At 41.6% G+C, this 10,738-nt stretch overlaps 1 non-coding gene across 1 annotated transcript; it reads left to right on the top strand.

The window, feature by feature from the left end:
- Positions 1 to 5,910: 5,910 nt before the first annotated feature.
- TRNAI-AAU lies at positions 5,911 to 5,984 on the top strand. The gene has a single exon. It is a non-coding gene; the product is annotated as a tRNA-Ile (tRNA).
- The last annotated feature ends 4,754 nt before the right edge of the window (positions 5,985 to 10,738 follow it).

Here is a 10,738-nt window from a genome sequence, read left to right as displayed (position 1 = left end):
GTCTATGTCTTGCCTTTTCAATTTCTTAATATTGTCTTTCAAAGAAAAAGCATTTTAATATTTTATGAAATCCAATGTATCTTTTTTTGTAAGGGCTCATGCTTTCCTGGTCTCTTCTGAAAAAGCTTTGCCTACATCAAATATGTGCAGACTTCTTTTCTTCTTTTCTTCTGCAAGTTTGATATCTTTAACATTAAACTTCATGTATATAAACCATTTTGATTTAATTGTTGTACAGGATGTGAGGTAAGGGTAGGGAATCATTTTTTCCATACTCAGTTGCCTGGGACGATTTGTTTAAAAAGCTCATTAAATAACATTTTACCTGTGTCATAAATCAGTTGACCACAAACGTTGGTCTATTTCTGGACTATCTATTCTATTCCATCAATCTGTGTAAGTATCCCTGAGACAATACCACATTATTTTGATTAGCCTTAGCTTTATAGTAAGTCTTGAAATCACTTGGTGTAAGTCCTGTATCTTTGTTTTTCTTTTCCTAATTATTTTGGGCACTCTAGGTCCTTCAGAATAAGCTTGTCAATTTCTGTAGAAACAAACAAACAAAACAAAGCAAAACAAAACTCCTGCTGGGATATTTGTTGGGATTGTAGTAAATCTACAGATCAACTCAGAGAAAAAAAATGATGTCTTAATAATATTAAACTTTTCAATCTGTAAATATGGCAAAAACACCAATTATTTAGATTTTCCTGAGTTTTTCTCAGCAATCTTTTGTAGATTTCTATGTACAAGTCTTGTGCACATTGACAAGTTTATCTCTAAATATTTCATTTGTTTTAATCCTATTGAAAATGGTAACTTAATTTTCCATTTTTGTTGATGCTAGTACATAGAAATCCAATTAATTTTTGTATATTGTAATCTGTGACATAGGTATATTTACTTATAATGCTTATTTTTGTAGATGCATTAGGATTTTTCGTGTATCTGATTATGTTGTTTGCAAATGAATATATTTTTCTTATTCTAAAATGATTTATTCATTCAATTATTCTTTATTCATGCGTTCCTTACTTTCTGGCACTAGCTACGACTTTCTGTAACATGTAGAAGAAATGAGAACAGATATTTTGCACTTTTCTCCAATACTAAAGGGTACATATTTGTTCTTCCACTATTAACTCTGTTGTTGGTTGTAGGAATTTCTTAAATGCCCATTATTCATCTGAGGAATTTTCCTTCCGTTCTTAGTTTACTGAGATAATTTTTAAAAACCACGAATGAATGGCAAATTTGGTCCAATATTTCTTCTGCATCTAGTGAGATGATTACATGTATTTTTTGTTTTGTTAATGTAGTATATTACATTTAATTGACTTTTCAATGCTTGACTAATTTTTTATTCCCGAGGCAATCTCCCTTAACTCATGGTGCATTATGCTTTATAGATAATGCTGGATTCAATTTGTTAATATTCTAATTCAGTATCTGTTGGTAAGTGTGTCAGAGAAGGGCCTCCAAGTGCGGGACATGCCGGCCGCTTTCACAGCCCAAAGAAACATGGTGAGCACAGTGCTCCCTTCTAAGTGATGGGAACTTCGAGATGCAACAATGAGTCTTTACCTTGGAGGAAATGTCTGAGAATTTCACAGATCCTAAAAACTTTCATTCACGGACCAAGTCGACGAATGGTTTCTGTGTTTCTCTCCCATCCTCTGGAACATGCAGGGCTTAACAAAATCTATACCTGACTTGACACTTCTTGCTCACTGAAGATTTAAATGATACTATCAATACAGTGTACCAATGTTTTGCTGATAGTCCAGACAGTTCAATTCTCTTTGGACTACATTATGAAAAATTGGGGGACTTGATATACCTCTGGAGCAAGAGCATAAATGCATACTTTTGTCTATTCCATGTGAATATGAACTGTTTCTCTTCCTCCTTCCTGATAGAAATAGAAAAGAATGCATTCCCCAAATCAAAGACTGCATGCCAAAGACCATGCAATTGTTGCTTCTATGTTCATATTGTTTATAACCTGATTAATTTATTAACTTTACATTCCAATTCTGTTTTCTTATGTATTTAAGTAAAAAGTGTTAATTATGAGAAATTCTGCACTATGGCACTGCTAATATTGCAATCTATATCCCAGACTTCGTTATACCGACAGAAGAAAGAATACCCTCATCAATTTGTCATGTGGAAGAAGGGACATGGGTTTGTAGTGAAATTCATGACTTTTTCTGCCTGAATATTAATTAGCAGAAGCATGTTCCATTTCTTTATATAGACGCACTCTTAGAACCAAGGTGAACTGAGTGAAGAATACACTTGCCTTTTTATTTTTCTTCTCAAACTAACCATTCTTGAATCTACCTTTATCACTTTTCTCCCAGGACCTCCTAGTGGAAGAGACTGTGAAAATGGCTGGTGTCACTTCAGACCCAAAAGGAAAAGTGGCACATCATGTTCAGAATCTGATTAAATAGAGTGTCAGTAATTATTGCCTCTGCTTAAAGGATTCAGAGCTGAGTTTGTTCAGCTACCCTGTCCTGAGTAATGGCATCATGCAGGTGTATTTAGGAGTAAATTTAAAACTCCCCCTTACTTTAGGATCACAAATCTCCTAGGGTAATTGCAGGAGTGATTGGGGAAGAGCAGTCTACTCTGAGGAGGTCAGATGGAGACTAAGTGAATCCTGTAGAATCGAAGTAGTGTCATATGACAAAAACGCAACTCCAACACTACTACGTCTTGGATTTCTTCTTTGTTTCCTTGGTTAATTTTCTTGCTTCACTCCAAAAATCGTAGCATAAAGCAAATTATTGTTCTGCCTATTGCTTTCCACTTTACTCATCTTTCACCTGGTGTCTGTGTGATTATTTCTCCATTCGGGACTGAGACCTGTTATTACCTATTACATCCCTTCATTCCAGAATGTGGAACTCATTAGATAAGTTTCAGATCGTTGAATTTAATGGTTATTTTAGAGGTAATTAGATAGTTAAATTTAACACTTTTAGCTCCACATAATGATGGAGTGCAAATATCTATTTATTTATAAGTATCCATAGGCGGGGATCAGAATCAACATTTAGAAGACCCACTCCCCAAAAAAAGACGACCAAGAAAACAAATCGATTCTACTACCTTGGATTTATTAAACTTGCTGAGCAAAGAGCCCCACCTCTGTGGAGTCCCAGTACTGCCTAAAACAAGGGCGAGTCAGAGACCAGAATTTACAGGGTTTGGGGACTGGAGATATTCAAAGGACAGTTCTAGGGGGAAAGTTAGCAAGGTCCTTCTCAGGAGGGACTGGACAGAATTTCTAAACTAGGCGAATCATAGGTTTATTCAGCGGAACTTAGCTGCCGGAACATGAAGATCTGTGCAGAGTTGCTGGATCAGTTTGGCTTTGGTCTCATCTTGGATCACCCGGTCTGAGTAAGCTGGTGTTACAACAATTAGAGCTTAGTGCGGCGTGGCATGGTTCGTAGACTTGTCCTGTGCTGTAAGTCACAAGACTTTCGCAGCTTCTCTGTTTGTTCATTTCTCAATTTGTCCTCTTTCCTCACCAACAGGACTGCCCAAGAGATCAATTTACAGTACAGCTACTGGAACTTACCTCTGAAGAGGCCCTCTGCAAATCCAGAACACTTTTTTTTTTCTTTTTACAAATAAGAAAGTTGAGGAGCAAAACGACATGTCTAACGTCACACATTGAGCTAAAGACAGATGGGATCTGACATGCGTTTGTCAGTAACAGTACTAGCACACATACAGCCCTTGTTAAAATCGTAGGGACTTTATGTCGTGAGACACTCAGGGCTCAGCTGATCTCGGTGTTCAGTTGTGCCTGGTTTTGGATTTGCGCCTCGCCCTTGGGCAAGTGCAGAATCCCGGGGTTATACAAAGCGCATCACAGTTAACCTCTTTGTCCCAGTTCGCAGAATGAGAGCTCAGAGCCCGGCCATGGGAGGCTCGGTTATATAGGCAGGAAAATCAAGGAACCCAGGTATGAACAGGGGCGTTTGGGGCGCGGAGAGAGCTCCTATCCCTGCCGTCTACCTCTCTCTCAGGCTTGGCCCCTGGCGTGTAGAAAACCGCATCTCCCGAAATCCCAGAAAGTAAACGTCGCCTAGGTACTCTCTCTCTCTCGTCATTCTCCGGGATGTAAAAGACTCAGGGTCTCTTCACGGATCCCTGAAACCGCCTTCTCCGACGCCTCCAGGGTGACTAAAAGAGAGGGTGGGTGTTCTGTGTTCTCCCGCCGGCGTGTTCCTCTTCACATCCAGCCGCTTGTGTCTGTGCCCGCTAGGGTCTCGGGGGTTTTTATAGGCACGGGATGGGGTCGTGGCGGGCCGGGGTGCTCTTGGGAAATGCAAGATTTGGGCGCGGAGGCAGGAGTGCCCGTCCTCACCTAGGTCCGTGGGCACAGGCCCGGGGGTGGAGCCCTCCTCCCCTCCCGTATCCGTACCGCGGTTAGTGCTCTCTGCTTTATGGCCGCAGCAATCTCAGACACTTCTGGAGCGTGTTTTTTTCTTGTTTCTTTCGCTCCCCTTTTCGGGCACCAGCTTTCAAACCACACGAAAGGTGTGTGTGTTTCCCCGATTATCTCCCGGCCTTCTTTCCTTTTCGCCTCGACTCCAGGCTGTGTCCACAACTAAGCTCTCAGCAGAAGGAGGCCTCCAGCTGACTCAAGGAAGGGCATTTCTCGCAGTGCAAAGTGCGGAAGGAAGAGGGGAGCCATACCGAGTGAAGTATTAACCAGAGTCGGTTTGCATAGAGGCGGCAATGGATAGAATTTCAGAAGTGAGGCGGAAAGACAGGCCAGCCCCGCGAAAGATGGATTGGAGAGAGGTGAGAATCTAGTTCAAAAGCCAGGAGAAGGAACAGGACGTCAGCACAATAGTCTAGGCAGAGAGGTGGACCATCTGTAATACAGCAAGGGGGTTGGTTGAGACTTCCTTTATTCAGCTATTCGAAATGTGTCTACTGAGCTATTTATTAGTCCCTGGGTACTGTGGGTGCTCCTGCGTATTCAACCACCTTGTCGATGCTGCAGGATGCGGCCTCATTACCCAGGACCCAAAGCACTTCCAAAAATGAATCCCGAGGAACAGCCGTTTCTCTACTGGAGAAGTGGGCAGCCAGGCGGAAACACGCAGAGAAATAGTTCTCTTTGGGACAGAAGGCGTCAACCTCGTAAGACCTAGCGATCAGCAGAGCTCCCGGAGAATGTTTCCTAATCTAAAGGCCAAAGGCCATGAGTCGGGCTTCAAAGCTGTCTTGTGCATAAAATACCAACGAACTTATACCTGTTTCATCGAGATGGAATAAAATGCGAACACAAAGACTGTAACGGGACGTATTTCTCTAAAGTGCCCTTTTCAGGTAGAAAAACGAGAGCGTTTTCCTGAGTTTGCTAAAAATGGGGTGGGGTAGGGATCAAATATTCACTTTTGGGAAACATGGGCGAACACAGTGGGAACTGTGCTAGAAGTTACGAGCAGAGGAGCCTGGGTGGAGACTCATATTGGCCTTGACCGCCCGTGGAGAGGAACTGGCGGTAATTCCTCCCGTTTTCCGTCAATTTCTTCAAGGGTCGCTCAGAAGCTACGGAAGCAAAGTAGAAAGGAGTGATAGGGTCGGGCTACAGTACCAGCGGAAGGTGATGGCGTTGCATTTAAAAGGGTGGTCACTAAAACCCCTTGTCATGAAACCCTGAAGCAGGTGACATTTGAACTTTCCTTCTGCCGAGTTGTATTTTAAATGAAATTGCAGGGTTCGAAGAAATTTGCCGAGGATCGTAAAGACGTTAGCAAAGACCGTAGGTTCTTTTCAGCTCCGAGAACTTTCAGGAAACTTCCTTTGGTGACTGGAATAACGTTCGCCTTCAAGCCTCTCATAAGACGGAGGGTGCCCCTCCGTCAGCGGGGCCGGTTAGCTCAGTTGGTTAGAGCGTGGTGCTAATAACGCCAAGGTCGCGGGTTCGAGCCCCGTACGGGCCACACGCACTCTTTTAATGTCTATCTCACAGTAACAATTGTGCGCGGTGATATCGAAAGTCACGAGAGAACGAGAAAGTAAATGTGTATGTACCCAGTAATCCACGCAGACTCTTAATGCTTATTTCACGGTAACAATTGTGTGCAGTGGTATAGAAAGTCGCAAGAGAACAAGAAAGTAAATATATACGTACCCACTAATCTTGATGGGACGTAGTTCCCTGAATCGTAGGGTTGCGTTTGCAGTTTAGTGTTCCTGCAAAAGCAGATGATGAAGAGAGCTGAGATTCCAGAAAGAAATTGAAATCCGGGAGGAACGTGAAAAACAGAGGCGAAAACACGGAAATAAAGACCTGGGCTTTTCATTCTTTTACGATTTCCAAAGTGTACAAATCCTTCTCTATCATGACTAACTCCTGATATGGGCTTTCTTAACTGTGCATCTGCTTACTTCCTGCAGACCAGTCCTTGGCTTGTGCAGGGTAAAAAAGCCTCTCAGGAACTCCCATTTTTCATTTCTATTTCCGCTCTTTTAGCTTCCCACACTCAATTCTAGAGATACTGGACTTAAGGAAATGTCCCACAGAACGCTGAGCCTTTCACCTCCTCTTTGCTGGTCTCACGGCCTTGTTAGACACAACACCATCTTCTGGGAAATGTCTTCCCTGACACCTCTCCTAGTTTTCTGAGTTTGGGTTGCCTTCCTCCTAGCACTCACGGAGATCCAGGTACAATTTGTTTTGTGGCATTCACCACGTTGTGATTGTCTGTTGCTTGGCCATCTTCTCCGTGAGATCATAAGCTTCTTGGGGGTAGGATGCTTATTGCTAAACACTTTTAAAAGTCTGCATGAATCAATGAAGAGTGAGGGATATGTGTGCAGGCAGGATGGAAAGAGTGTCTTGTGGTCCACATGGGCTTCACGGGTCTGTAGAATTCATGCTATCTCAACACGGTGCATTTTGATCTGAAGAACAATAGGCTACACTATATGGTGATTGGTTCCATTTCGCTGAATGTACTTCTAAGGCTCTGAGTGGCTCTATATGCCCCTAGGATTGGATAGTGGTAAAGGACAAAGCATGCGGAATAGATCCAAAGTCAGGAAAGGTCTGAAATGTCTTAACTTTGCTGAGGCTGAGAGACAGGAATGAACCCCTTTCCGCGTTGGGAATTTCTACTCCACTGATCCATAGCGAATAAAACAGTGAGCCAATGCACCGCAAACCCGTATTTTCTACTACACTAATGTGATTGGCTTTGACGTTTTCAAAATTCCAGTGATCGGCATGATTTAGAACTAATGTTTACAAAACTATAATTTGGGAAGTCCTTAGCTGTAAGCAGACACACATACACAGAATAAAGAGAGCGATATGTCCTTTACTTCAGTGTCATTTATAACACTGGAGTAATAATACTTGGAGAAGCTGAAAAACTGTATTGACCGACTTACGTAAAAATTAATAAACATTCAGTATAATTTCTGGCACAGAGTGCTGTAAAAGTCCTTGTATGTGGAATATTGTTCACCTTTAAGGAAAATGCTTTCAAGGTCTGAGGAGAGAGATTAACGCATTTCTGTTGCTACTGGCTGTTTTGCTCATTTAGTTGTAGCAACAAGCTTCTGTGAACATAAAAATGAAATAACGCTTAAAAAAATAAAATAGATGGTGGAGGAACACAATAGGGATGTATAGTAAGGTATGATTTTCTAGGCAAAATTTGATTTGTACAAAAGAATGTAGTAAAGGATTTGTGCCTGAATCTTTTTAGTATTCCCTTTGAAGCTTCTTTAGCTTATATTCCAAGGCCTCAATTGTCTTCCTCCTCCCAACAGGATTGCTTCTCTGTACCACGAACATTCTGGTCAGATTCTCCGCTTGAGCATCTTGACCTCTTGAGCACTCATCTTTGTACTGAGACCCCGATAGATGCCCAAATGATGCCCTTCCGTAGGAGGGTTTCTTGCTTTGCCCAAAGAGCAATCAATTTTTCAAGCAATTTAGGGCTCTTTCCTCACCCACCGTCTGTGGAAGCCTTAGAGGGAAGCCTGTTCTTCCCAGGAGAAGAATCCTGGTGGGTTCTAACCTCAACCTGTAAGTCCACTAAGCAAGCTCCTACTGAACACCGATGATGCAAGCTCAATCCAAGAGGCCAGCACTCCACAGGGGGAAGGCAACCAAAGCAGTAGCTAATGCTTACTGAGCAGTTCTTACTGATCAGATCCATCTCTAGGTGCTGCGATCCAGCCAGTGAATCCCAGAGTCCTCATTTCCCATGTGAAGAAAGATGATTGAAGGAAGAAGCAGGAGTGGGGAGTGGGGAAGGGGATGGGGAGTGGGTAAAGGATGTCTTCAAGGTGACAACTTCTCAGATTCCGCTCCTAAAAGCTTCTGAATGGGCCACCTCCACACTCCCAAGTCCCTTACCGCCTACGGATTCCTTCCCAGTAGACACTGTCACATAACATCTTATGTATTTTTCTTGTTTGCTTCTGCTCTGTTTCTCCCCTCACTCCTATCCACTAGAAGGTAGTTTCACAAAGGTGGGAATATATGTGTTTTTTCACTGTTAAACGGCTGTACCCCAAACAGTCTCTTAACAAGATATGTGCTCGAGAAATACATGTAGGTTAAAAGAAATGACTTCACCCACTCACCTCATAATTACAATTAGGTAACCTTGAGAGCAGGAATTTGGATGAAAAAGTTCCTGTTTCTTCCATCAGCTAGCGAGAAAGACCAATTATATGATATAGCTTGCAGTTTCTTGTGTCATCTATATCCCTTTACCACTCATTTTACACTGACAAGCCAAAAAAAAACCCCCCAAAAAAAGAAAACCTAAATCACTTTTCCATTCTAAGCTAACATTGAGTCAGTCTTCAAATTGCTATCTCATAGCATTTGCATTTCATTATTTAGTGCACCCATTTTGTTTCCCTCAACCAAAATAGCAGCAAAAACTGTATCCCCTCTGATGTTCAAACTCAAAACCTTTAGATTTTGAGATTGATGTGTGGCCTGCTGCAGAAAGAAGGCAGTTCTCGCCTAAGAGTTGACATCCCACATGTTATTTCCCAAGCACTGCTGCTTTATCAGTTCCTAACTTTCAAAGAACACAATCAATGGTGCTTGGAAATCACTCTTTATCAGCCAATCCAATCCTGCAACCAAGGAATTTTTTCCTCAGGACAGGCGGAATCTACCCATTTCTAGTATTCACCTAACAATACAACCATCTTGAGGCAAGAGGCCAGGAACAATTGCACCTGTTTTGCTGACTTTTTCCCTCTTGTGGCCCAGTCATCTGGCTTCTCCCTCCTTCAGAGATCTTAGTCACTCTTACACCTCCCATGGTCTCCTTTTTCGAAAAGACACCCAGGACATGTTCAGTCCATAATAGTTCACTGACTGACCAACTGAATGAATGAAGGAATGAAAAAATAGTCTTTAAAGGTGTCTCCTGTCCATACTACTTTGTCTTACTCTCTATCTCCGCTTGCATCTACATGACTGGAGACAACCCTGCTACAAAAAGCGTAAAGCAAATCATGTATGCCATTCATTATACTGAGAGATTTATTGAGTTTACTTCATATAGTCCAATGGAACTTCACCAACAAAACTATGTGTCCTAATCTGCACTTTCTAGAAGTAATGGAACCTCAGATAAGTTTCGTTTCTAAGGTGCCAGAGCTGCTAAGTATCAAAGCTTGAACGGAGAAGATGTTTTAGATTTTAAAACGTGATTCCTTCTCTGCTCCAGTTCACAATCTTACCGCCTACTCCTCTCCACAGCACCGCATTCATTCACACACCAAATATCTCATTCCCCAAATCCCCTTTACTTACCTTTTGGGCTTCGTTTCCAAGTCAACTTTTGACACATTTTTCTCCTTCAAACACCACATGCAGTGACTTGTCAAAGAGTAAACATTATTCCCGCAAAACATTTTTGAATCTGTCAATTCCTTTCCGTTGATTCAGTACACATTCACAGGGAAGATGCTCTGTGCCAGACACTGTTGTAAGTTCAGGAGATTCTAAAGATTCAAGCAGCCCAGTCCTCAAGAGAAGGCAGGATAAATATGGACAAGGGAAGATACCATTTCAGTCTCCGTGTCATTTACAGCTAAATAACGCTTTCAAAAACGTCAGTTTCAATATATCACTCTTTTGCACTCTGAACATTCCTGATTTCCTAGTTATAACATGATCCTGCTTTTCTTTGATTTTTTTTCCTCTTCTTTCTACGCAAATTGTGATTTTGCTTTAGAAAGTTGATTGATTAGATCCATTGCTGGATGAGTGTTGTTCAGTTCTCAAATGTGTTTACTGGTTTATTATCTGCTGGATCTATCAATTACTGAGAGAGGAGTGTTAACGTCTGCAAATGTAATTGGATTTTTCTGTTTTTATCTGGATTATCCAATTTTGCTTATGAGTTTTGAAGCCCTGTGTCCTTATATGCATTTGGGACATTATTTCTCTGGTGTGTTGACACCTCTAATTATGTAACAGCTTTATCCCTGGAAGTTTTCTACAATTTAAAATCTGGTTTGTCTGATTTGAATATATCCACCACAGCTTTCTTTGAGTAATGCCTAAATGACATGTCTTTTCGCATTCTTTACTTTCAATATGCTGTGTAACTTTTAATGTCATATATAAGCATATTACTAGTGACTTTCCTATAGTCAGCATATTCATTTGTAACACATTCTGACAATTTCTGGTTTTCAACTCATGGGT

Source organism: Mandrillus leucophaeus, unplaced genomic scaffold (genome assembly GCF_000951045.1).
Source record: "Mandrillus leucophaeus isolate KB7577 unplaced genomic scaffold, Mleu.le_1.0 Scaffold2235, whole genome shotgun sequence".
In the NCBI taxonomy this organism is placed as follows: domain Eukaryota; kingdom Metazoa; phylum Chordata; class Mammalia; order Primates; family Cercopithecidae; genus Mandrillus; species Mandrillus leucophaeus.
The sequence above is the reverse complement of the archived record's forward strand: the minus strand, read 5'-3'. Positions and strand labels throughout refer to the sequence as shown.